The 16,402-nt window shown below is 46.6% G+C and overlaps 63 non-coding genes across 63 annotated transcripts; all 63 read right to left on the bottom strand.

The window, feature by feature from the left end:
• Positions 1-355: 355 nt before the first annotated feature.
• Positions 356-428, bottom strand: TRNAR-UCU (transfer RNA arginine (anticodon UCU)). The gene has a single exon. It is a non-coding gene; the product is annotated as a tRNA-Arg (tRNA).
• A 219-nt stretch (positions 429-647) lies between these two features.
• Positions 648-720, bottom strand: TRNAR-UCU (transfer RNA arginine (anticodon UCU)). Its single transcript has one exon. It is a non-coding gene; the product is annotated as a tRNA-Arg (tRNA).
• A 513-nt stretch (positions 721-1,233) lies between these two features.
• On the bottom strand, positions 1,234-1,306 carry TRNAR-UCU (transfer RNA arginine (anticodon UCU)). Its single transcript has one exon. It is a non-coding gene; the product is annotated as a tRNA-Arg (tRNA).
• Positions 1,307-1,671: 365 nt separating this feature from the next.
• Positions 1,672-1,744, bottom strand: TRNAR-UCU (transfer RNA arginine (anticodon UCU)). Its single transcript has one exon. It is a non-coding gene; the product is annotated as a tRNA-Arg (tRNA).
• A 218-nt stretch (positions 1,745-1,962) lies between these two features.
• On the bottom strand, positions 1,963-2,035 carry TRNAR-UCU (transfer RNA arginine (anticodon UCU)). Its single transcript has one exon. It is a non-coding gene; the product is annotated as a tRNA-Arg (tRNA).
• Positions 2,036-2,253: 218 nt separating this feature from the next.
• Positions 2,254-2,326, bottom strand: TRNAR-UCU (transfer RNA arginine (anticodon UCU)). Its single transcript has one exon. It is a non-coding gene; the product is annotated as a tRNA-Arg (tRNA).
• A 73-nt stretch (positions 2,327-2,399) lies between these two features.
• Positions 2,400-2,472, bottom strand: TRNAR-UCU (transfer RNA arginine (anticodon UCU)). Its single transcript has one exon. It is a non-coding gene; the product is annotated as a tRNA-Arg (tRNA).
• A 73-nt stretch (positions 2,473-2,545) lies between these two features.
• TRNAR-UCU (transfer RNA arginine (anticodon UCU)) lies at positions 2,546-2,618 on the bottom strand. The gene has a single exon. It is a non-coding gene; the product is annotated as a tRNA-Arg (tRNA).
• A 511-nt stretch (positions 2,619-3,129) lies between these two features.
• Positions 3,130-3,202, bottom strand: TRNAR-UCU (transfer RNA arginine (anticodon UCU)). The gene has a single exon. It is a non-coding gene; the product is annotated as a tRNA-Arg (tRNA).
• A 72-nt stretch (positions 3,203-3,274) lies between these two features.
• On the bottom strand, positions 3,275-3,344 carry TRNAR-UCU (transfer RNA arginine (anticodon UCU)). The gene has a single exon. It is a non-coding gene; the product is annotated as a tRNA-Arg (tRNA).
• A 365-nt stretch (positions 3,345-3,709) lies between these two features.
• Positions 3,710-3,782, bottom strand: TRNAR-UCU (transfer RNA arginine (anticodon UCU)). The gene has a single exon. It is a non-coding gene; the product is annotated as a tRNA-Arg (tRNA).
• Positions 3,783-3,855: 73 nt separating this feature from the next.
• Positions 3,856-3,928, bottom strand: TRNAR-UCU (transfer RNA arginine (anticodon UCU)). The gene has a single exon. It is a non-coding gene; the product is annotated as a tRNA-Arg (tRNA).
• A 73-nt stretch (positions 3,929-4,001) lies between these two features.
• On the bottom strand, positions 4,002-4,074 carry TRNAR-UCU (transfer RNA arginine (anticodon UCU)). The gene has a single exon. It is a non-coding gene; the product is annotated as a tRNA-Arg (tRNA).
• Positions 4,075-4,293: 219 nt separating this feature from the next.
• On the bottom strand, positions 4,294-4,366 carry TRNAR-UCU (transfer RNA arginine (anticodon UCU)). Its single transcript has one exon. It is a non-coding gene; the product is annotated as a tRNA-Arg (tRNA).
• Positions 4,367-4,439: 73 nt separating this feature from the next.
• TRNAR-UCU (transfer RNA arginine (anticodon UCU)) lies at positions 4,440-4,512 on the bottom strand. Its single transcript has one exon. It is a non-coding gene; the product is annotated as a tRNA-Arg (tRNA).
• A 73-nt stretch (positions 4,513-4,585) lies between these two features.
• Positions 4,586-4,658, bottom strand: TRNAR-UCU (transfer RNA arginine (anticodon UCU)). Its single transcript has one exon. It is a non-coding gene; the product is annotated as a tRNA-Arg (tRNA).
• A 73-nt stretch (positions 4,659-4,731) lies between these two features.
• On the bottom strand, positions 4,732-4,804 carry TRNAR-UCU (transfer RNA arginine (anticodon UCU)). The gene has a single exon. It is a non-coding gene; the product is annotated as a tRNA-Arg (tRNA).
• A 73-nt stretch (positions 4,805-4,877) lies between these two features.
• On the bottom strand, positions 4,878-4,950 carry TRNAR-UCU (transfer RNA arginine (anticodon UCU)). Its single transcript has one exon. It is a non-coding gene; the product is annotated as a tRNA-Arg (tRNA).
• A 73-nt stretch (positions 4,951-5,023) lies between these two features.
• TRNAR-UCU (transfer RNA arginine (anticodon UCU)) lies at positions 5,024-5,096 on the bottom strand. Its single transcript has one exon. It is a non-coding gene; the product is annotated as a tRNA-Arg (tRNA).
• A 73-nt stretch (positions 5,097-5,169) lies between these two features.
• TRNAR-UCU (transfer RNA arginine (anticodon UCU)) lies at positions 5,170-5,242 on the bottom strand. The gene has a single exon. It is a non-coding gene; the product is annotated as a tRNA-Arg (tRNA).
• A 73-nt stretch (positions 5,243-5,315) lies between these two features.
• TRNAR-UCU (transfer RNA arginine (anticodon UCU)) lies at positions 5,316-5,388 on the bottom strand. Its single transcript has one exon. It is a non-coding gene; the product is annotated as a tRNA-Arg (tRNA).
• A 73-nt stretch (positions 5,389-5,461) lies between these two features.
• Positions 5,462-5,534, bottom strand: TRNAR-UCU (transfer RNA arginine (anticodon UCU)). The gene has a single exon. It is a non-coding gene; the product is annotated as a tRNA-Arg (tRNA).
• A 73-nt stretch (positions 5,535-5,607) lies between these two features.
• On the bottom strand, positions 5,608-5,680 carry TRNAR-UCU (transfer RNA arginine (anticodon UCU)). The gene has a single exon. It is a non-coding gene; the product is annotated as a tRNA-Arg (tRNA).
• Positions 5,681-5,753: 73 nt separating this feature from the next.
• On the bottom strand, positions 5,754-5,826 carry TRNAR-UCU (transfer RNA arginine (anticodon UCU)). Its single transcript has one exon. It is a non-coding gene; the product is annotated as a tRNA-Arg (tRNA).
• A 73-nt stretch (positions 5,827-5,899) lies between these two features.
• Positions 5,900-5,972, bottom strand: TRNAR-UCU (transfer RNA arginine (anticodon UCU)). Its single transcript has one exon. It is a non-coding gene; the product is annotated as a tRNA-Arg (tRNA).
• A 73-nt stretch (positions 5,973-6,045) lies between these two features.
• Positions 6,046-6,118, bottom strand: TRNAR-UCU (transfer RNA arginine (anticodon UCU)). Its single transcript has one exon. It is a non-coding gene; the product is annotated as a tRNA-Arg (tRNA).
• A 73-nt stretch (positions 6,119-6,191) lies between these two features.
• TRNAR-UCU (transfer RNA arginine (anticodon UCU)) lies at positions 6,192-6,264 on the bottom strand. The gene has a single exon. It is a non-coding gene; the product is annotated as a tRNA-Arg (tRNA).
• Positions 6,265-6,336: 72 nt separating this feature from the next.
• Positions 6,337-6,409, bottom strand: TRNAR-UCU (transfer RNA arginine (anticodon UCU)). The gene has a single exon. It is a non-coding gene; the product is annotated as a tRNA-Arg (tRNA).
• A 73-nt stretch (positions 6,410-6,482) lies between these two features.
• TRNAR-UCU (transfer RNA arginine (anticodon UCU)) lies at positions 6,483-6,555 on the bottom strand. The gene has a single exon. It is a non-coding gene; the product is annotated as a tRNA-Arg (tRNA).
• Positions 6,556-6,628: 73 nt separating this feature from the next.
• Positions 6,629-6,701, bottom strand: TRNAR-UCU (transfer RNA arginine (anticodon UCU)). The gene has a single exon. It is a non-coding gene; the product is annotated as a tRNA-Arg (tRNA).
• A 73-nt stretch (positions 6,702-6,774) lies between these two features.
• On the bottom strand, positions 6,775-6,847 carry TRNAR-UCU (transfer RNA arginine (anticodon UCU)). Its single transcript has one exon. It is a non-coding gene; the product is annotated as a tRNA-Arg (tRNA).
• A 73-nt stretch (positions 6,848-6,920) lies between these two features.
• TRNAR-UCU (transfer RNA arginine (anticodon UCU)) lies at positions 6,921-6,993 on the bottom strand. Its single transcript has one exon. It is a non-coding gene; the product is annotated as a tRNA-Arg (tRNA).
• Positions 6,994-7,066: 73 nt separating this feature from the next.
• On the bottom strand, positions 7,067-7,139 carry TRNAR-UCU (transfer RNA arginine (anticodon UCU)). Its single transcript has one exon. It is a non-coding gene; the product is annotated as a tRNA-Arg (tRNA).
• Positions 7,140-7,209: 70 nt separating this feature from the next.
• On the bottom strand, positions 7,210-7,285 carry TRNAR-UCU (transfer RNA arginine (anticodon UCU)). The gene has a single exon. It is a non-coding gene; the product is annotated as a tRNA-Arg (tRNA).
• A 73-nt stretch (positions 7,286-7,358) lies between these two features.
• Positions 7,359-7,431, bottom strand: TRNAR-UCU (transfer RNA arginine (anticodon UCU)). Its single transcript has one exon. It is a non-coding gene; the product is annotated as a tRNA-Arg (tRNA).
• A 73-nt stretch (positions 7,432-7,504) lies between these two features.
• On the bottom strand, positions 7,505-7,577 carry TRNAT-UGU (transfer RNA threonine (anticodon UGU)). Its single transcript has one exon. It is a non-coding gene; the product is annotated as a tRNA-Thr (tRNA).
• A 219-nt stretch (positions 7,578-7,796) lies between these two features.
• On the bottom strand, positions 7,797-7,869 carry TRNAR-UCU (transfer RNA arginine (anticodon UCU)). Its single transcript has one exon. It is a non-coding gene; the product is annotated as a tRNA-Arg (tRNA).
• Positions 7,870-7,942: 73 nt separating this feature from the next.
• Positions 7,943-8,015, bottom strand: TRNAR-UCU (transfer RNA arginine (anticodon UCU)). Its single transcript has one exon. It is a non-coding gene; the product is annotated as a tRNA-Arg (tRNA).
• A 73-nt stretch (positions 8,016-8,088) lies between these two features.
• On the bottom strand, positions 8,089-8,161 carry TRNAR-UCU (transfer RNA arginine (anticodon UCU)). The gene has a single exon. It is a non-coding gene; the product is annotated as a tRNA-Arg (tRNA).
• Positions 8,162-8,234: 73 nt separating this feature from the next.
• TRNAR-UCU (transfer RNA arginine (anticodon UCU)) lies at positions 8,235-8,307 on the bottom strand. The gene has a single exon. It is a non-coding gene; the product is annotated as a tRNA-Arg (tRNA).
• A 1,406-nt stretch (positions 8,308-9,713) lies between these two features.
• On the bottom strand, positions 9,714-9,786 carry TRNAR-UCU (transfer RNA arginine (anticodon UCU)). Its single transcript has one exon. It is a non-coding gene; the product is annotated as a tRNA-Arg (tRNA).
• A 73-nt stretch (positions 9,787-9,859) lies between these two features.
• On the bottom strand, positions 9,860-9,932 carry TRNAR-UCU (transfer RNA arginine (anticodon UCU)). Its single transcript has one exon. It is a non-coding gene; the product is annotated as a tRNA-Arg (tRNA).
• A 73-nt stretch (positions 9,933-10,005) lies between these two features.
• On the bottom strand, positions 10,006-10,078 carry TRNAR-UCU (transfer RNA arginine (anticodon UCU)). The gene has a single exon. It is a non-coding gene; the product is annotated as a tRNA-Arg (tRNA).
• A 73-nt stretch (positions 10,079-10,151) lies between these two features.
• On the bottom strand, positions 10,152-10,224 carry TRNAR-UCU (transfer RNA arginine (anticodon UCU)). The gene has a single exon. It is a non-coding gene; the product is annotated as a tRNA-Arg (tRNA).
• A 73-nt stretch (positions 10,225-10,297) lies between these two features.
• On the bottom strand, positions 10,298-10,370 carry TRNAR-UCU (transfer RNA arginine (anticodon UCU)). The gene has a single exon. It is a non-coding gene; the product is annotated as a tRNA-Arg (tRNA).
• Positions 10,371-10,443: 73 nt separating this feature from the next.
• On the bottom strand, positions 10,444-10,516 carry TRNAR-UCU (transfer RNA arginine (anticodon UCU)). The gene has a single exon. It is a non-coding gene; the product is annotated as a tRNA-Arg (tRNA).
• Positions 10,517-10,586: 70 nt separating this feature from the next.
• TRNAR-UCU (transfer RNA arginine (anticodon UCU)) lies at positions 10,587-10,662 on the bottom strand. Its single transcript has one exon. It is a non-coding gene; the product is annotated as a tRNA-Arg (tRNA).
• A 73-nt stretch (positions 10,663-10,735) lies between these two features.
• Positions 10,736-10,808, bottom strand: TRNAR-UCU (transfer RNA arginine (anticodon UCU)). The gene has a single exon. It is a non-coding gene; the product is annotated as a tRNA-Arg (tRNA).
• A 73-nt stretch (positions 10,809-10,881) lies between these two features.
• On the bottom strand, positions 10,882-10,954 carry TRNAR-UCU (transfer RNA arginine (anticodon UCU)). The gene has a single exon. It is a non-coding gene; the product is annotated as a tRNA-Arg (tRNA).
• A 73-nt stretch (positions 10,955-11,027) lies between these two features.
• Positions 11,028-11,100, bottom strand: TRNAR-UCU (transfer RNA arginine (anticodon UCU)). Its single transcript has one exon. It is a non-coding gene; the product is annotated as a tRNA-Arg (tRNA).
• A 73-nt stretch (positions 11,101-11,173) lies between these two features.
• On the bottom strand, positions 11,174-11,246 carry TRNAR-UCU (transfer RNA arginine (anticodon UCU)). The gene has a single exon. It is a non-coding gene; the product is annotated as a tRNA-Arg (tRNA).
• A 73-nt stretch (positions 11,247-11,319) lies between these two features.
• TRNAR-UCU (transfer RNA arginine (anticodon UCU)) lies at positions 11,320-11,392 on the bottom strand. Its single transcript has one exon. It is a non-coding gene; the product is annotated as a tRNA-Arg (tRNA).
• A 219-nt stretch (positions 11,393-11,611) lies between these two features.
• On the bottom strand, positions 11,612-11,684 carry TRNAR-UCU (transfer RNA arginine (anticodon UCU)). Its single transcript has one exon. It is a non-coding gene; the product is annotated as a tRNA-Arg (tRNA).
• Positions 11,685-12,049: 365 nt separating this feature from the next.
• Positions 12,050-12,122, bottom strand: TRNAR-UCU (transfer RNA arginine (anticodon UCU)). Its single transcript has one exon. It is a non-coding gene; the product is annotated as a tRNA-Arg (tRNA).
• Positions 12,123-12,194: 72 nt separating this feature from the next.
• TRNAR-UCU (transfer RNA arginine (anticodon UCU)) lies at positions 12,195-12,264 on the bottom strand. Its single transcript has one exon. It is a non-coding gene; the product is annotated as a tRNA-Arg (tRNA).
• Positions 12,265-12,927: 663 nt separating this feature from the next.
• On the bottom strand, positions 12,928-13,000 carry TRNAG-UCC (transfer RNA glycine (anticodon UCC)). Its single transcript has one exon. It is a non-coding gene; the product is annotated as a tRNA-Gly (tRNA).
• A 74-nt stretch (positions 13,001-13,074) lies between these two features.
• Positions 13,075-13,147, bottom strand: TRNAR-UCU (transfer RNA arginine (anticodon UCU)). The gene has a single exon. It is a non-coding gene; the product is annotated as a tRNA-Arg (tRNA).
• Positions 13,148-13,516: 369 nt separating this feature from the next.
• On the bottom strand, positions 13,517-13,589 carry TRNAR-UCU (transfer RNA arginine (anticodon UCU)). Its single transcript has one exon. It is a non-coding gene; the product is annotated as a tRNA-Arg (tRNA).
• A 364-nt stretch (positions 13,590-13,953) lies between these two features.
• On the bottom strand, positions 13,954-14,026 carry TRNAR-UCU (transfer RNA arginine (anticodon UCU)). The gene has a single exon. It is a non-coding gene; the product is annotated as a tRNA-Arg (tRNA).
• Positions 14,027-14,245: 219 nt separating this feature from the next.
• On the bottom strand, positions 14,246-14,318 carry TRNAR-UCU (transfer RNA arginine (anticodon UCU)). The gene has a single exon. It is a non-coding gene; the product is annotated as a tRNA-Arg (tRNA).
• Positions 14,319-14,535: 217 nt separating this feature from the next.
• TRNAR-UCU (transfer RNA arginine (anticodon UCU)) lies at positions 14,536-14,608 on the bottom strand. Its single transcript has one exon. It is a non-coding gene; the product is annotated as a tRNA-Arg (tRNA).
• Positions 14,609-14,970: 362 nt separating this feature from the next.
• TRNAR-UCU (transfer RNA arginine (anticodon UCU)) lies at positions 14,971-15,043 on the bottom strand. Its single transcript has one exon. It is a non-coding gene; the product is annotated as a tRNA-Arg (tRNA).
• Positions 15,044-15,116: 73 nt separating this feature from the next.
• On the bottom strand, positions 15,117-15,189 carry TRNAR-UCU (transfer RNA arginine (anticodon UCU)). The gene has a single exon. It is a non-coding gene; the product is annotated as a tRNA-Arg (tRNA).
• Positions 15,190-16,402: the final 1,213 nt, after the last annotated feature.

Below are 16,402 nucleotides of genomic sequence, written 5' to 3'. Positions count from 1 at the left end.
TAATAATTTGGAAATTCCGCCGAAGCAGTTCGGAAAACTATGTTTCTCAGCAAAACCAGCGACATCTCTACTGGGGATCGAACCCAGGACCTTCGGATTAAAAGTCCGATGTGCTATCCACTACACCACAAAGACATTGACAGGTGTATTAATTTGGAAATCCCGCCTAAGTAGTTCAGAGAGCGATGCTTCTCAGCAAAAGCAACGACATCTCTGCTGGGGTTTCAAACCCAGAACTTTCGGATTAGAAGTCCGATGTGCTATCCACTACACCACAGAGACATTGACAGGTGTATTAATTTGGAAATCCCGCCGAAGCAGTTCGGAAAACTATGTTTCTCAGCAAAACCAGCGACATCTCTGCTGGGGATCGAACCCAGGACCTACGGATTAGAAGTCCGATGTGCTGTCCACTTCACCACAGAGACATTGACAGGTGTATTAATTTGGAAATTCCGCCGTAGTAATTCGAAAAACTATACTTCTCAGCAAAACCAGCGCCATATCTGTTGAGGATCGAACCCAGGACCTTCGGATTAGAAGTCCAATGTGCTATCCACTACACCACAGAGACATTGACAGTTGTATTAATTTGGAAATTCCGCCGAAGCAGTTCGGAAAACTATGTTTCTCAGCATAACCAGCGACATCTCTACTGGGGATCGAACCCAGGACATTCGGATTAGAAGTCCGATGTGCTATCCACTACACCACAGAGACATTGACAGATGTATTAATTTGGAAATCCCGCCTAAGTAGTTCGGAAAACTATGTTTATCAGCAAAACCAACGACATCTCTGCTGGGGACCGAACCCGGGACCTTCGGATCAGAAGTCCGATGTGCTATCCACTACACCACTGAGACAACGACAGGTGTATTAATTTGGAAATTCCGCCGAAGCAGATCGGAAAACTATGTTTCTCAGCAAAACCAGCGATATCTCTGCTGGGGATCCAACCCAGGGACTTTGGATTAGAAATCCGATGTGTTATCCACTACACCACAGAGACCACATCCAACGCACTAATTTGGAAATTCCGCCGTAGTAGTTCGAAAAACTATACTTCTCAGCAAAATCAGCGACATATCTGCTAGGGATCGAACCCAGGACCTTCGGATTTTAAACCGATGTGCTATCCACTACACCACAGAAACAACGACCCCCCCCCCGTTATTTTGGAAATCCCGCCTAAGTAGTTCAAAGAATGATGCTTCTCAGCAAAAGCAACGGCACCTCTGCTGGGGATCGAACCCAGGTCCATCGGATTAGAAGTCCGATGTGCTATCCACTACACCACAGAGACATTGACAGGTGTATTAATTTGGAAATCCCGCCTAAGTAGTTCGGAAAACTATGTTTCTCAGCAAAACCAGCGACATCTCTGCTGGGGATCGAACCCGGGACCCTCGGATCAGAAGTCCGATGTGCTATCCACTACACCACTGAGACAACGACAGGTGTAATAATTTGGAAATTCCGCCGAAGCAGTTCGGAAAACTATGTTTCTCAGCAAAACCAGCGATATCTCTGCTGGGGATCCAACCCAGGACCTTCGGATTAAAAGTCCGATGTGCTATCCACTACACCACAGAGACAACGACAGGTGTATTAATTTGGAAATTCCGCCGAAGCAGTTCGGAAAACTATGTTTCTCAGCAAAACCAGCGATATCTCTGCTGGGGATCCAACCCAGGACCTTCGGATTAGAAGTCCGATGTGCTATCCACTACACCACAGAGACCACAACCAACGCACTAATTTGGAAATTCCGCCGTAGTAGTTCGAAAAACTATCCTTCTCAGCAAAATCAGCGACATATCTGCTGGGGATCGAACCCAGGACCTTCGGATTAGAAGTCCAATGTGCTATCCACTTACCACAGAAACAACGACGCCCCCGAAATTTTGGAAATCCCGCCTAAGTAGTTCAGAGAACGATGCTTCTCAGCAAAAGCAACGGCATCTCTGCTGGGGATCGAACCCAGGACCTTTGGATTAGAAGTCCGATGTGCTATCCACTACACCACAGAGACCACGACCACCGCACTAATTTGGAAATTCCGCCGTAGTAGTTCGAAAAACTATACTTCTCAGCAAAACCAGCGACATATCTGCTGGGGATCGAACCCAGGACCTTCGGATTAGAAGTCCAATGTGCTATCCACTTACCACAGAAACAACGACGCCCCCGAAATTTTGGAAATCCCGCCTAAGTAGTTCAGAGAACGATGCTTCTCAGCAAAAGCAACGGCATCTCTGCTGGGGATCGAACCCAGGACCTTTGGATTAGAAGTCCGATGTGCTATCCACTACACCACAGAGACAACGACATTTGTATTAATTTGGAAACTCCGCCGAAGCAGTTCGGAAAACTATGTTTCTCAGCAAAACCAGCGACATCTCTGCTGGGGATCGAACCCAGGACCTTCGGATTAGAAATCCGATGTGCTATCCACTACACCACAGAGACCACGGCCACCGCACTAATTTGGAAATTCCGCCGTAGTAGTTCGGAAAACTATGTTTCTCAGCAAAACCAGCGACATCTCTGCTGGGGATCGAACCCAGGACCTTCGGATTAGAAGTCCAATGTGATATCCACTACACCACAGAGAGCACGCCCACCGCACTAATTTGGAAATTCCGCCGTAGTAGTTCGGAAAACTATGTTTCTCAGCAAAACCAGCGACATCTCTGCTGGGGATCGCACCCAGGACCTTCATATTAGAAGTCCGATGTGCTATCCACTACACCACAGAGAGCACGCCCACCGCACTAATTTGGAAATTCCGCCGTAGTAGTTCGGAAAACTATGTTTCTCAGCAAGACCAGCGACATCTCTGCTGGGGATCGAACCCAGGACATTCGGATTTAAAGTCCGATGTGCTATCCACTACACCACAGAGACAACGACAGGTGTAATAATTTGGAAATTCCGCCGAAGCAGTTCGGAAAACTATGTTTCTCAGCAAAACCAGCGACATCTCTGCTGGGGATCGCACCCAGGACCTTCATATTAGAAGTCCGATGTGCTATCCACTACACCACAGAGCCATTGACAGGTGTATTAATTTTGAAATTCCGCCGAAGCAGTTCGGAAAACTATGTTTTTCAGCAAAACCAGCGACATCTCTGCTGGGGATCGAACCCAGGACCTTCGGATTAGAAGTCCGATGTGCTATCCACTACACCAGTGAGACTTTGACAGGTGTATTAATTTGGATATTCCGCCAAAAAAGTTCGGAAAACTATAATTATCTACAAAAAAGCGACATCTCTGCTGGGGATCGAACCCAGGAATTTCGGATTAGAAGTCCGATGTGCTACCACTACACCACAGATCAACGACCCCCCTTTTATTTTGGAAATCCCGCCTAAGTAGTTCAGAGAACGATTCTTCTCAGCAAAAGCAACGACATCGCTGCTCGGGATCGAACCCAGCACTTTCGGATTAGAAGTCCGATGTGCTATCCACTACACCACAGAGACCACGACCACCGCACTAATTTGGAAATTCCGCCGTAGTAGTTCGAAAAACTATACTTCTCAGCAAAACCAGCGACATATCTGCTGGGGATCGAACCCAGGACCTTCGGATTAGAAGTCCAATGTGCTATCCACTTACCACAGAAACAACGACGCCCCCGAAATTTTGGAAATCCCGCCTAAGTAGTTCAGAGAACGATGCTTCTCAGCAAAAGCAACGGCATCTCTGCTGGGGATCGAACCCAGGACCTTTGGATTAGAAGTCCGATGTGCTATCCACTACACCACAGAGACAACGACATTTGTATTAATTTGGAAACTCCGCCGAAGCAGTTCGGAAAACTATGTTTCTCAGCAAAACCAGCGACATCTCTGCTGGGGATCGAACCCAGGACCTTCGGATTAGAAATCCGATGTGCTATCCACTACACCACAGAGACCACGACCACTGCACTAATTTGTAAATTCCGCCGTAGTAGTTCGAAAAACTATACATCTCACCAAAACCAGCGACATATCTGCTGGGGATCGAACCCAGGACCTTCGGATTAGAAGTCCAATGTGCTATCCACTTCACCACAGAAACAACGACCCCCCCGATATTTTGGAAATCCCGCATAAGTTGTTCAGAGAACGATGCTTCTCAGCAAAAGCAACGACATCGCTGCTCGGGATCGAACCCAGGACCTTCGGAGTAGAAGTCCGATGTGCTATCCACTACACCACAGAGACCACGACCACCGCACTAATTTGGAAATTCCGCCGTAGTAGTTCGGAAAACTATGTTTCTCAGCAAGACCAGCGACATCTCTGCTGCGGATCGAACCCAGGACATTCGGATTAGAAGTCCGATGTGCTATCCACTACACCACAGAGACCACGACCACCGCACTAATTTGGAAATTCCGCCGAAGCAGTTCGGAAAACTATGTTTCTCAGCAAAACCAGCGACATCTCTGCTGGGGATCGAACCCAGGACCTTCGGATTAGAAGTCCGATGTGCTATCCACTACACCACAGAGACATTGACAGGCGTATTAATTTGGAAATCCCGCCTAAGTAGTTCAGAGAGCGATGCTTCTCAGCAAAAGCAACGACATCTCTGCTGGGGATCAAACCCAGAACCTTCGGATTAGAAGTCCGATGTGCTATCCACTACACCACAGAGACAACGACAGGTGTATTAATTTGGAAATTCCGCCGAAGCAGTTCGGAAAAATATGTTTCTCAGCAAAACCAGCGACATCTCTGCTGGGGATCGAACCCAGGACCTTCGGATTAGAAGTCCGATGTGCTATCCACTACACCACAGAGACATTAACAGGTGTATTAATTTGGAAATCCCGCCTAAGTAGTTCAGAGAGCGATGCTTCTCAGCAAAAGCAACGACATCTCTGCTGGGGATCAAACCCAGAACCTTCGGATTAGAAGTCCGATGTGCTATCCACTACACCATAAAGACCACGGCCACCGCACTAATTTGGAAATTCCGCCGTAGTAGTTCTAAAAACTATACTTCTCAGCAAAACCAGCGACATCTCTGCTGGGGATCGAACCCAGGACCTTCGGATTAGAAGTCCGATGTGCTATCCACTACACCACAGAGACATTGACAGGTGTATTAATTTGGAAATTCCGCCGAAGCAGTTCGGAAAACTATGTTTCTCAGCAAAACCAGCGACATATCTGCTGGGGATCGAACCCAGGACTTTCGGATTAGAAGTCCGATGTGCTATCCACTACACCACAGAGACATTGACAGGTGTATCAATTTGGAAATCCCGCCTAAGCTGTTCAGAGAGCGATGATTCTCAGCAAAACCAGCGACATATCTGCTGGGGATCAAACCCAGAACCTTCGGATTAGAAGTCCGATGTGCTATCCACTACACCACAGAGACAACGACAGGTGTATTAATTTGGAAATTCCGCCGAAGCAGTTCGGAAAAATATGTTTCTCAGCAAAACCAGCGACATCTCTGCTGGGGATCGAACCCAGGACCTTCGGATTAGAAGTCCGATGTGCTATCCACTACACCACAGAGACATTAACAGGTGTATTAATTTGGAAATCCCGCCTAAGTAGTTCAGAGAGCGATGCTTCTCAGCAAAAGCAACGACATCTCTGCTGGGGATCAAACCCAGAACCTTCGGATTAGAAGTCCGATGTGCTATCCACTACACCATAAAGACCACGGCCACCGCACTAATTTGGAAATTCCGCCGTAGTAGTTCTAAAAACTATACTTCTCAGCAAAACCAGCGACATCTCTGCTGGGGATCGAACCCAGGACCTTCGGATTAGAAGTCCGATGTGCTATCCACTACACCACAGAGACATTGACAGGTGTATTAATTTGGAAATTCCGCCGAAGCAGTTCGGAAAACTATGTTTCTCAGCAAAACCAGCGACATATCTGCTGGGGATCAAACCCAGAACCTTCGGATTAGAAGTCCGATGTGCTATCCACTACACCACAGAGACAACGACAGGTGTATTAATTTGGAAATTCCGCCGAAGCAGTTCGGAAAAATATGTTTCTCAGCAAAACCAGCGACATCTCTGCTGGGGATCAAACCCAGGACCTTCGGGTTAGAAGTCCGATGTGCTATCCACTACACCACAGAGACATTAACAGGTGTATTAATTTGGAAATTCCGCCGAAGCAGTTCAGAGAGCGATGCTTCTCAGCAAAAGCAACGAAATCTCTGCTGGGGATCGAACCCAGGACCTTCGGATTAGAAGTCCGATGTGCTATCCACTACACCACAGAGACAACGACTATCGTGCTAATTTGAATTTCCGTCGAAGCAGTTCGGAAAACTATGTTTCTCAGCAAAACCAGCGACATCTCTGCTGGGGATCGAACCCAGGACCTTCGGATTAGAAGTCCGATGTGCTATCCACTACACCACAGAGACATTGACAGGCGTATTAATTTGGAAATCCCGCCTAAGTAGTTCAGAGAGCGATGCTTCTCAGCAAAAGCAACGACATCTCTGCTGGGGATCAAACCCAGAACCTTCGGATTAGAAGTCCGATGTGCTATCCACTACACCACAGAGACAACGACAGGTGTATTAATTTGGAAATTCCGCCGAAGCAGTTCGGAAAAATATGTTTCTCAGCAAAACCAGCGACATCTCTGCTGGGGATCGAACCCAGGACCTTCGGATTAGAAGTCCGATGTGCTATCCACTACACCACAGAGACATTAACAGGTGTATTAATTTGGAAATCCCGCCTAAGTAGTTCAGAGAGCGATGCTTCTCAGCAAAAGCAACGACATCTCTGCTGGGGATCAAACCCAGAACCTTCGGATTAGAAGTCCGATGTGCTATCCACTACACCATAAAGACCACGGCCACCGCACTAATTTGGAAATTCCGCCGTAGTAGTTCTAAAAACTATACTTCTCAGCAAAACCAGCGACATCTCTGCTGGGGATCGAACCCAGGACCTTCGGATTAGAAGTCCGATGTGCTATCCACTACACCACAGAGACATTGACAGGTGTATTAATTTGGAAATTCCGCCGAAGCAGTTCGGTAAACTATTATTCACAGCAAAACCAGCGACATCTCTGCTGGGAATCGAACCCAGGACCTTCGGATTAGAAGTCCGATGTGCTATCCACTACACCACAGAGACATTGACAGGTGTATTAATTTGGAAATTCCACCGAAGCAGTTCGGAAAACTATGTTTCTCATCAAAACCAGCGACCTCTCTGCTGGGGATCGAACCCAGGACCTTCGGATTAGAAGTCCGATGTGCTATCCACTACACCACAGAGACAACGACAGGTGTATTAATTTGGAAATTCCGCCGAAGCAGTTCGGAAAACTATGTTTCTCAGCAAAACCAGCGACATCCCTGCTGGGGATCGAACCCAGGACCTTCGGATTAGAAGTCCGATGTGCTATCCACTACACCACAGAGACATTGACAGGTGTATTAATTTGGAAATTCCGCCGAAGCAGTTCGGAAAACTATGTTTCTCAGCAAAACCAGCGACATCTCTGCTGGGGATCGAACCCAGGACCTTCGGATTACAAGTCCGATGTGCTATCCACTTCACCACAGAGACATTGACAGGTGTATTAATTTGGAAATTCCGCCGTAGTAATTCGAAAAACTATACTTCTCAGCAAAACCAGCGCCATATCTGCTGGGGATCGAACCCTGGACCTTCGGATTAGAAGTCCGATGTGCTATCCACTACACCACAGAGACAACGACAGGTGTATTAATTTGGAAATTCCGCCGAAGCAGTTCGGAAAACTATGTTTCTCAGCAAAACCAGCGACATCTCTGCTGGGGATCGAACCCAGGACATTCGGATTAGAAGTCCGATGTGCTATCCACTACACCACAGAGACCACGACCACCGCACTAATTTGGAAATTCCGCCGAAGCAGTTCGGAAAACTATGTTTCTCAGAAAAACCAATGACATCTCTGCTAGGGATCGAACCGAGGACATTCGGATTAGAAGTCCGATGTGCTATCCACTACACCACAGAGACATTGACAGGTGTATTAATTTGGAAATTCCGCCGAAGCAGTTCGGAAAACTATGTTTCTCAGCAAAACCAGCGACATCTCTGCTGGGGATCGAACCCAGGACATTCGGATTAGAAGTCCGATGTGCTATCCACTACACCACAGAGACCACGACCACCGCACTAATTTGGAAATTCCGCCGAAGCAGTTCGGAAAACTATGTTTCTCAGAAAAACCAGCGACATCTCTGCTGGGGATCGAACCCAGGACATTCGGATTAGAAGTCCGATGTGCTATCCACTACACCACAGAGACATTGACAGGTGTATTAATTTGGAAATTCCGCCGAAGCAGTTCGGAAAACTATGTTTCTCAGCAAAACCAGCGACATTTCTGCTCGGGATCGAACCCAGTGCAACAATCTTTTGGTTGCCTTAGTGAGAATTATCTCGAGCGACCAACTTACTAGGCATTGTTGACATTTTAAAATAAATAAACGATTTTAACTAAGGTAATAAGAAATTAAATTTAAAGACAGGATTTCTAATTTAAGGATTAAACATTAATTTTAATATCAAAACAGAACTTCACTAATAAAATGGTAAATGACAAAATAAACAAATCCTAGAACCCTAACCAATTAATACTTTTAAACTAGCTAACTTATAATCTAACCCCCAGGAATATTCCTTTCGTTAATTTACTTTAAATGGCCAATATTGATTTAGTTAATTTTAATTTAATGGGTTAACCCTTGATCGCGTCGCTAATACAAACTAGATAATTACGTTTAATAATTCCTTATGGAATGCTTACTACTACAGAGCTCCTTATGGAGATGTATAAAATTTAAATTAACAATATGTTAATTAACGTAACCTCCTAACTGAGTGGTATCACTCGTTGAGGTACTAATTGTAGCGCGCTTAAATTGCTATGCGGGTTACCGCCACAATAAAGTTCTACTCATCGTTTTAGTTCGGTGGCTCCAGCCTCAGAGTTTGCGGAGTCCACTGTTGTTCAAGACCTCGTTGATGGCTTGGTTTCGATGCGGCGACGGCTTACGCTGAAGATGGTGCACATTTCTCGCTTTAACGTCGCGAACTCGACTTGACAAATTATTTGTAAAAAGTACCGCACACGGACATTGTTGATTAGTTGGCTTTACGGGCCGAGGACTTCAGAGTCGAACTCTTTACTCGTTGAGCGGTGATCTCGTTCTCCTTCCTCATCAGTTTTTTTTTAGTCGCCCTCCAAAGTTCGGAATCGTGGCCGACTGAATATTGACGCCAGTGACGTCAAACGATATTTCGTTGGAAACGGAAATATTTCCACTCTCAACAATATATTCACAAAGCGGGGTAAACCCCTTCTAAAAACCCTAACCGCGACAATACCGCGGTGCTAAGATGTTTAACCATGACAGGAAATCGCCTAGGTTGGAAGCTCGGAGGATATTGATGGGACCCCCCATGGTCCTTGCCCCAAACCTCTCTCTCTTCGAAAATAGGCTTAATATATATTTACAAATGTTAAATTTAAATGCATTTATTATTATTATTGTAATTAATTGGATAGACCATAAAAGGTCGTTACACCAGGACCTTCGGATTAGAAGTCCGATGTGCTATCCACTACACCACAGAGACAACGACTATCGTGCTAATTTGAATTTCCGTTGAAGCAGTTCGGAAAACTATGTTTATCAGTAAAACCAGCGACATCTCTGCTGGGGATCGAACCCAGGACCTTCGGATTAGAAGTCCGATGTACTATCCACTACACCACAGAGACATGGACAGGTGTATTAATTTGGAAATCCCGCCTAAGTAGTTCAGAGAGCGATGCTTCTCAGCAAAAGCAACCACATCTCTGCTGGGGATCAAACCCAGAACCTTCGGATTAGAAGTCCGATGTGCTATCCACTACACCACAGAGACAACGACAGGTGTATTAATTTGGAAATTCCGCCGAAGCAGTTCGGAAAACTATGTTTCTCAGCAAAACCAGCGACATCTCTGCTGGGGATCGAACCCAGGACCTTCGGATTAGAAGTCCGATGTGCTATCCACTACACCACAGAGACATTAACAGGTGTATTAATTTGGAAATCCCGCCTAAGTAGTTCAGAGAGCGATGCTTCTCAGCAAAAGCAACGACATCTCTGCTGGGGATCAAACCCAGAACCTTCGGATTAGAAGTCCGATGTGCTATCCACTACACCACAAAGACCACGGCCACCGCACTAATTTGGAAATTCCGCCGTAGTAGTTCGAAAAACTATACTTCTCAGCAAAACCAGCGACATCTCTGCTGGGGATCGAACCCAGGACCTTCGGATTAGAAGTCCGATGTGCTATCCACTACACCACAGAGACATTGACAGGTGTATTAATTGGGAAATTCCGCCGAAGCAGTTCGGTAAACTATTATTCACAGCAAAACCAGCGACATCTCTGCTGGGAATCGAACCCAGGACCTTCGGATTAGAAGTCCGATGTGCTATCCACTACACCACAGAGACATTGACCGGTGTATTAATTTGGAAATTCCACCGAAGCAGTTCGGTAAACTATTATTCACAGCAAAACCAGCGACATCTCTGCTGGGAATCGAACCCAGGACCTTCGGATTAGAAGTCCGATGTGCTATCCACTACACCACAGAGTCAACGACATTTGTATTAATTTGGAAACTCCGCCGAAGCAGTTCGGAAAACTATGTTTCTCAGCAAAACCAGCGACATCTCTGCTGGGGATCGAACCCAGGACCTTCGGATTAGAAATCCGATGTGCTATTCACTACACCACAGAGACCACGACCACCGCACTAATTTGGAAATTCCGCCGAAGCAGTTCGGAAAACTATGTTTCTCAGCAAAACCAGCGACATCTCTGCTAGGAATCGAACCCGGGACCTTCGGATTAGAAGTCCGATGTGCTATCCACTACACCACAGAGACCACGACCACCGCACTAATTTGGAAATTCCGCCGTAGTAGTTCGAAAAACTATACTTCTCAGCAAAACCAGCGACATATCTGCTGGGGATCGAACCCAGGACCTTCGGATTAGAAGTCCAATGTGCTATCCACTACACCACAGAGACCACGACCGCCGCACTAATTTGGAAATTCCGCCGAAGCAGTTCGGAAAACTATGTTTCTCAGCAAAACCAGCGACATCTCTGCTGGGGATCGAACTTAGGACCTTCGGATTAGAAGTCCGATGTGCTATCCACTACACCACAGAGACCACGACCACCGCACTAATTTGGAAATTCCGCCGTAGTAGTTCGGAAAACTATGTTTCTCAGCAAAACCAGCGACATCTCTGCTGGGGATCGAACCCAGGACCTTCGGATTAGAAGTCCGATGTGCTATCCACTACACCACAGAGACCACGACCACCGCACTAATTTGGAAATTCCGCCGTAGTAGTTCGGAAAACTATGTTACTCAGCAAAACCAGCGACATCTCTGCTGGGGATCGCACCCAGGACCTTCATATTAGAAGTCCGATGTGCTATCCACTACACCACAGAGACGTTGACAGGTGTATTAATTTTGAAATTCCGCCGAAGCAGTTCGGAAAACTATGTTTCTCAGCAAAACCAGCGACATCTCTGCTGGGGATCGAACCCAGGACCTTCGGATTAGAAGTCCGATGTGCTATCCACTACACCACAGAGACCACGCCCACCGCACTAATTTGGAAATTCCGCCGTAGTAGTTCGGAAAACTATGTTTCTCAGCAAGACCAGCGACATCTCTGCTGGGGATCGAACCCAGGACATTCGGATTAAAAGTCCGATGTGCTATCCACTACACCACAGAGACAACGACAGGTGTAATAATTTGGAAATTCCGCCGAAGCAGTTCGGAAAACTATGTTTCTCAGCAAAACCAGCGACATCTCTGCTGGGGATCACACCCAGGACCTTCATATTAGAAGTCCGATGTGCTATCCACTTCACCACAGAGACGTTGACAGGTGTATTAATTTTGAAATTCCGCCGAAGCAGTTCGGAAAACTATGTTTCTCAGCAAAACCAGCGACATCTCTGCTGGGGATCGAACCCAGGACCTTCGGATTAGAAGTCCGATGTGCTATCCACTACACCAGTGAGACTTTGACAGGTGTATTAATTTGGATATTCCGCCAAAAAAGTTCGGAAAACTATAATTATCTGCAAAAAAGCGACATCTCTGCTGGGGATCGAACCCAGGAATTTCGGATTAGAAGTCCGATGTGCTACCACTACACCACAGATCAACGACCCCCCTTTTATTTTGGAAATCCCGCCTAAGTAGTTCGAAAAACTATACTTCTCAGCAAAACCAGCGACATATCTGCTGGGGATCGAACCCAGGACCTTCGGATTAGAAGTCCAATGTGCTATCCACTTACCACAGAAACAACGACGCCCCCGAAATTTTGGAAATCCCGCCTAAGTAGTTCAGAGAACGATTCTTCTCAGCAAAAGCAACGACATCGCTGCTCGGGATCGAACCCAGCACCTTCGGATTAGAAGTCCGATGTGCTATCCACTACACCAAAGAGACTTTGACAGGCGTATTAATTTGGATATTCCGCCAAAATTTCGGAAAACTATAATTATCTGCAAAAAAGCGACTTCTCTGCTGGGGATCGAACCCAGGAATTTCGGATTAGAAGTCCGATGTGCTACCACTACACCACAGATCAACGACCCCCCCCCCCCCCCTCCGTTTCTTTGGAAATCCCGCCTAAGTAGTTCAGAGAACGATTCTTCTCAGCAAAAGCAACGACATCGCTGCTCGGGATCGAACCATGCACTTTCGGATTAGAAGTCCGATGTGCTATCCACTACACCACAGAGACCACGACCACCGCACTAATTTGGAAATTCCGCCGTAGTAGTTCGAAAAACTATACTTCTCAGCAAAACCAGCGACATATCTGCTGGGGTTCGAACCCAGGACCTTTGGATTGGAAGTCCAATGTGCTATCCACTACACCACAGAAACAACGAATCCCGCGTTATTTTGGAAATCCCGCCTAAGTAGTTCAGAAAAACTATACTTCTCAGCAAAACCAGCGACATATCTGCTGGGGATCGAACCCAGGACCTTCGGATTAGAAGTCCAATGTGCTATCCACTTCACCACAGAAACAACGACCCCCCCCCCCGATATTTTGGAAATCCCGCATAAGTTGTTCAGAGAACGATGCTTCTCAGCAAAAGCAACGACATCGCTGCTCGGGATCGAACCCAGGACCTTCGGATTAGAAGTCCGATGTGCTATCCACTACACCACAGAGACATTGACAGATGTATTAATTTGGAAATTCCGCTGAAGCAGTTCGGAAAATTATGTTTCTCAGCAAAACCAGCGACATCTCTGCTAGGGATCGAACCCAGGACCTTCGGATTAGAAGTCCGATGTGCTATCCACTATACCACAGACACAACGACACTCGCACTAATTTGGAAATTCCGCCGAAGCAGTTCAGAAAACTATGTTTCTCAGCAAAACCAGCGACATCTCTGCTCGGAATCGAACCCAGGACCTTCGGATTAGAAGTCCGATGTGCTATCCACTACACCACAGAGACAACGACCTCCGCACCAATTTGGAAATTCCGCCGAAGCAGTTGGGAATTTTATGCTTCTCAGCAAAAGTAACGACTTCTCTGCTGGGGATCGAATCCAGTACCTTCGGATTAGATGTCCGATGTGCTACCACTACACCACAGAGACATCGACATCAGCACTAATTTGGAAATTCCGCCAAAGCAGTTCGGAAAACTATGTTTCTCAGCAAAACCAGCGACATCTCTGCTGGGGATCGAGCCTCGGACCTTCGGATTAGAAGTCCGATGTGCTATCCTTTACACCACAGAGACAACGACAATCGCACTTATTTGGAAATTCCGCCGAAGCAGTTCGGAAAACTGTGTTTCTCAGCAAAACCAGCGACATCACTGCTGGGGATCGAACCCAGGACCTTCGGATTAGAAGTCCGATGTGCTATCCACTACACCACAGAGACATTGACAGGTGTATTAATTTGGAAATTCCGCCGAAGCAGTTCGGAAAATTATGTTTCTCAGCAAAACCAGCGACATCTCTGCTAGGGATCGAACCCAGGACCTTCGGATTAGAAGTCCGATGTGCTATCCACTATACCACAGACACAACGACACTCGCACTAATTTGGAAATTCCGCCGAAGCAGTTCAGAAAACTATGTTTCTCAGCAAAACCAGCGACATCTCTGCTCGGGATCGAACCCAGGACCTTCGGATTAGAAGTCCGATGTGCTATCCACTACACCACAGAGACAACGACCTCCCCACCAATTTGGAAATTCCGCCGAAGCAGTTGGGAATACTATGCTTCTCAGCAAAAGTAAGGACATCTCTGCTGGGGATCGAATCCAGTACCTTCGGATTAGATGTCCGATGTGCTACCACTACACCACAGAGACATCGACATCAGCACTTATTTGGAAATTCCGCCAAAGCAGTTCGGAAAACTATGTTTCTCAGCAAAACAGCGACATCTCTGCTGGGGATTGAACCCAGAACCTTCGGATAAGAAGTCCGATGTGCTATCCACTACACCACAGAGACAAGGGCCTCCGCCTAGTTTTGGATATTCCGCCAAAAAAGTTCGGAAAACTATAATTATAAGCAAAAGAAGCGACATCTCTGCTGAGGATCGAACCCAGGAATTTCGGATTAGAAGTCCAATGTGCTACCCCTACACCACAGAGACAATGACCCTCCCGTTATTTTGGAAATCCCGCCTAAGTAGTTCAGAGAACGGTTCTTCTCAGCAAAAGCAACGACATCGCTGCTCGGGATCGAACCCAGCACCTTCGGATTAGAAGTCCGATGTTCTATCCACTACATCAGAGACAACGACATTCGCCATAATTTGGAAATTCCGCCGAAGCAGTTCGGAAAATTATGTTTCTCAGCAAAACCAGCGATATCTCTGCTGCGGATCGAACCCAGGACCTTCGGATTAGAAGTCCGATGTGCTATCCACTACACCACAGAGACAACGACATTCGCCCTAATTTGGAAATTCCGCCGAAGCAGTTCGGAAAATTATGTTTCTCAGCAAAACCAGCGATATCTCTGCTGCGGATCGAACCCAGGACCTTCGGATTAGAAGTCCGATGTGCTATCCACTACACCACAGAGACAACGACGTTCCCACTAATTTGGAAATTCCGCCGGAGCAGTTCGGAAAACTATGTTTCTCGGCAAAACCAGCGACATCTCTGACTGAACGAACTGTTCAAACTATCAAGAACATGATCACGAAGGCGACTTAAGAGGGCCGTGACCTCCAATACATTCTTATGGAATACCGTTCCACCCCCATTGGACATCTGCCATCTCCATCCGAGATGTTAATGGGCCGTCGCATACGGACACCGCTAACCACCACTATGGCACCGCTTCAGCCCCACTATCCCACGGAACACATTCACGCTACGCTACAGGCTCGCCAAGCCAAGATGTTAGCACAAGAACGAGGACGTTGCCACCTCTCGCCAAAAAGTCTAAATATTGGTGACAGGGTTCTCTACTATGCAGCACACCGAACGTGGCTCCCTGCTACCATAATCGCCCTGGCTGAAGAACCACACTTATACATAATTCAAACCCAGAATGGCAAGTCCTATAGACGAACTAGACACCACCTTAGAGTAAGACCCCAAACCTCGCATCACCAACATGAGGGACTGACAAGTCGACAACTCCACCAACAAGCGGCACCCTCAGTACGCCCAATTGTACAAGTCAACCACGGACCGCAGCCACATGGCATCATCCCTGACAATCAATCCCGCTTGCCAACACAAAATAATTTCCAACCTACCACTCCACGCGCACCTTTCGCCTCATCAATCACCACTGACACCAGCTTCTTGGCACACCTGCCTCCTCCAATGCTGAACAAATCCTACCAACCGCAAATAACAAGTACCCCGCAGCATCGGGTTCCACCACCTCCATTCTCTTCCCTCAACACTATCTCAGGAACCCCGCATCCTGTAGTTCCTGGTAACTCACCGCGACCATTGGCATCACCACAACGACATACCACCCCAGCTGCAGCGGCCACATCCCACAAAACAGTCTTGAAAACCCCAGAGATTCGTTCGGCAAGGGGCAGGCTGATCAAGCAACCATCTCGATATGAACAATAACAATCACAAAAAAACCAATAATAATAAATAAATAAATAAATAAATAAATAAAATAAACAAAAAAAAATTATAATAAAGGAAAAAGTTGTTGTAAAGTTACTTATTAGCTGGTAACCATGTTATAAATATATAAATATTGCTAGCGGGTAACCATGTTTAGGATATACGAGACTGCCGGATATAAGTGAACAGGCGAACT

This window comes from Leiobunum rupestre, chromosome 7 (assembly GCF_980474605.1).
Source record: "Leiobunum rupestre chromosome 7, qqLeiRupe1.1.hap1, whole genome shotgun sequence".
Taxonomy (NCBI): Eukaryota; Metazoa; Arthropoda; class Arachnida; order Opiliones; family Sclerosomatidae; genus Leiobunum; species Leiobunum rupestre.
Note: the sequence above shows the minus strand (reverse complement) of the source record. Positions and strands in the feature narration are given on the sequence as shown.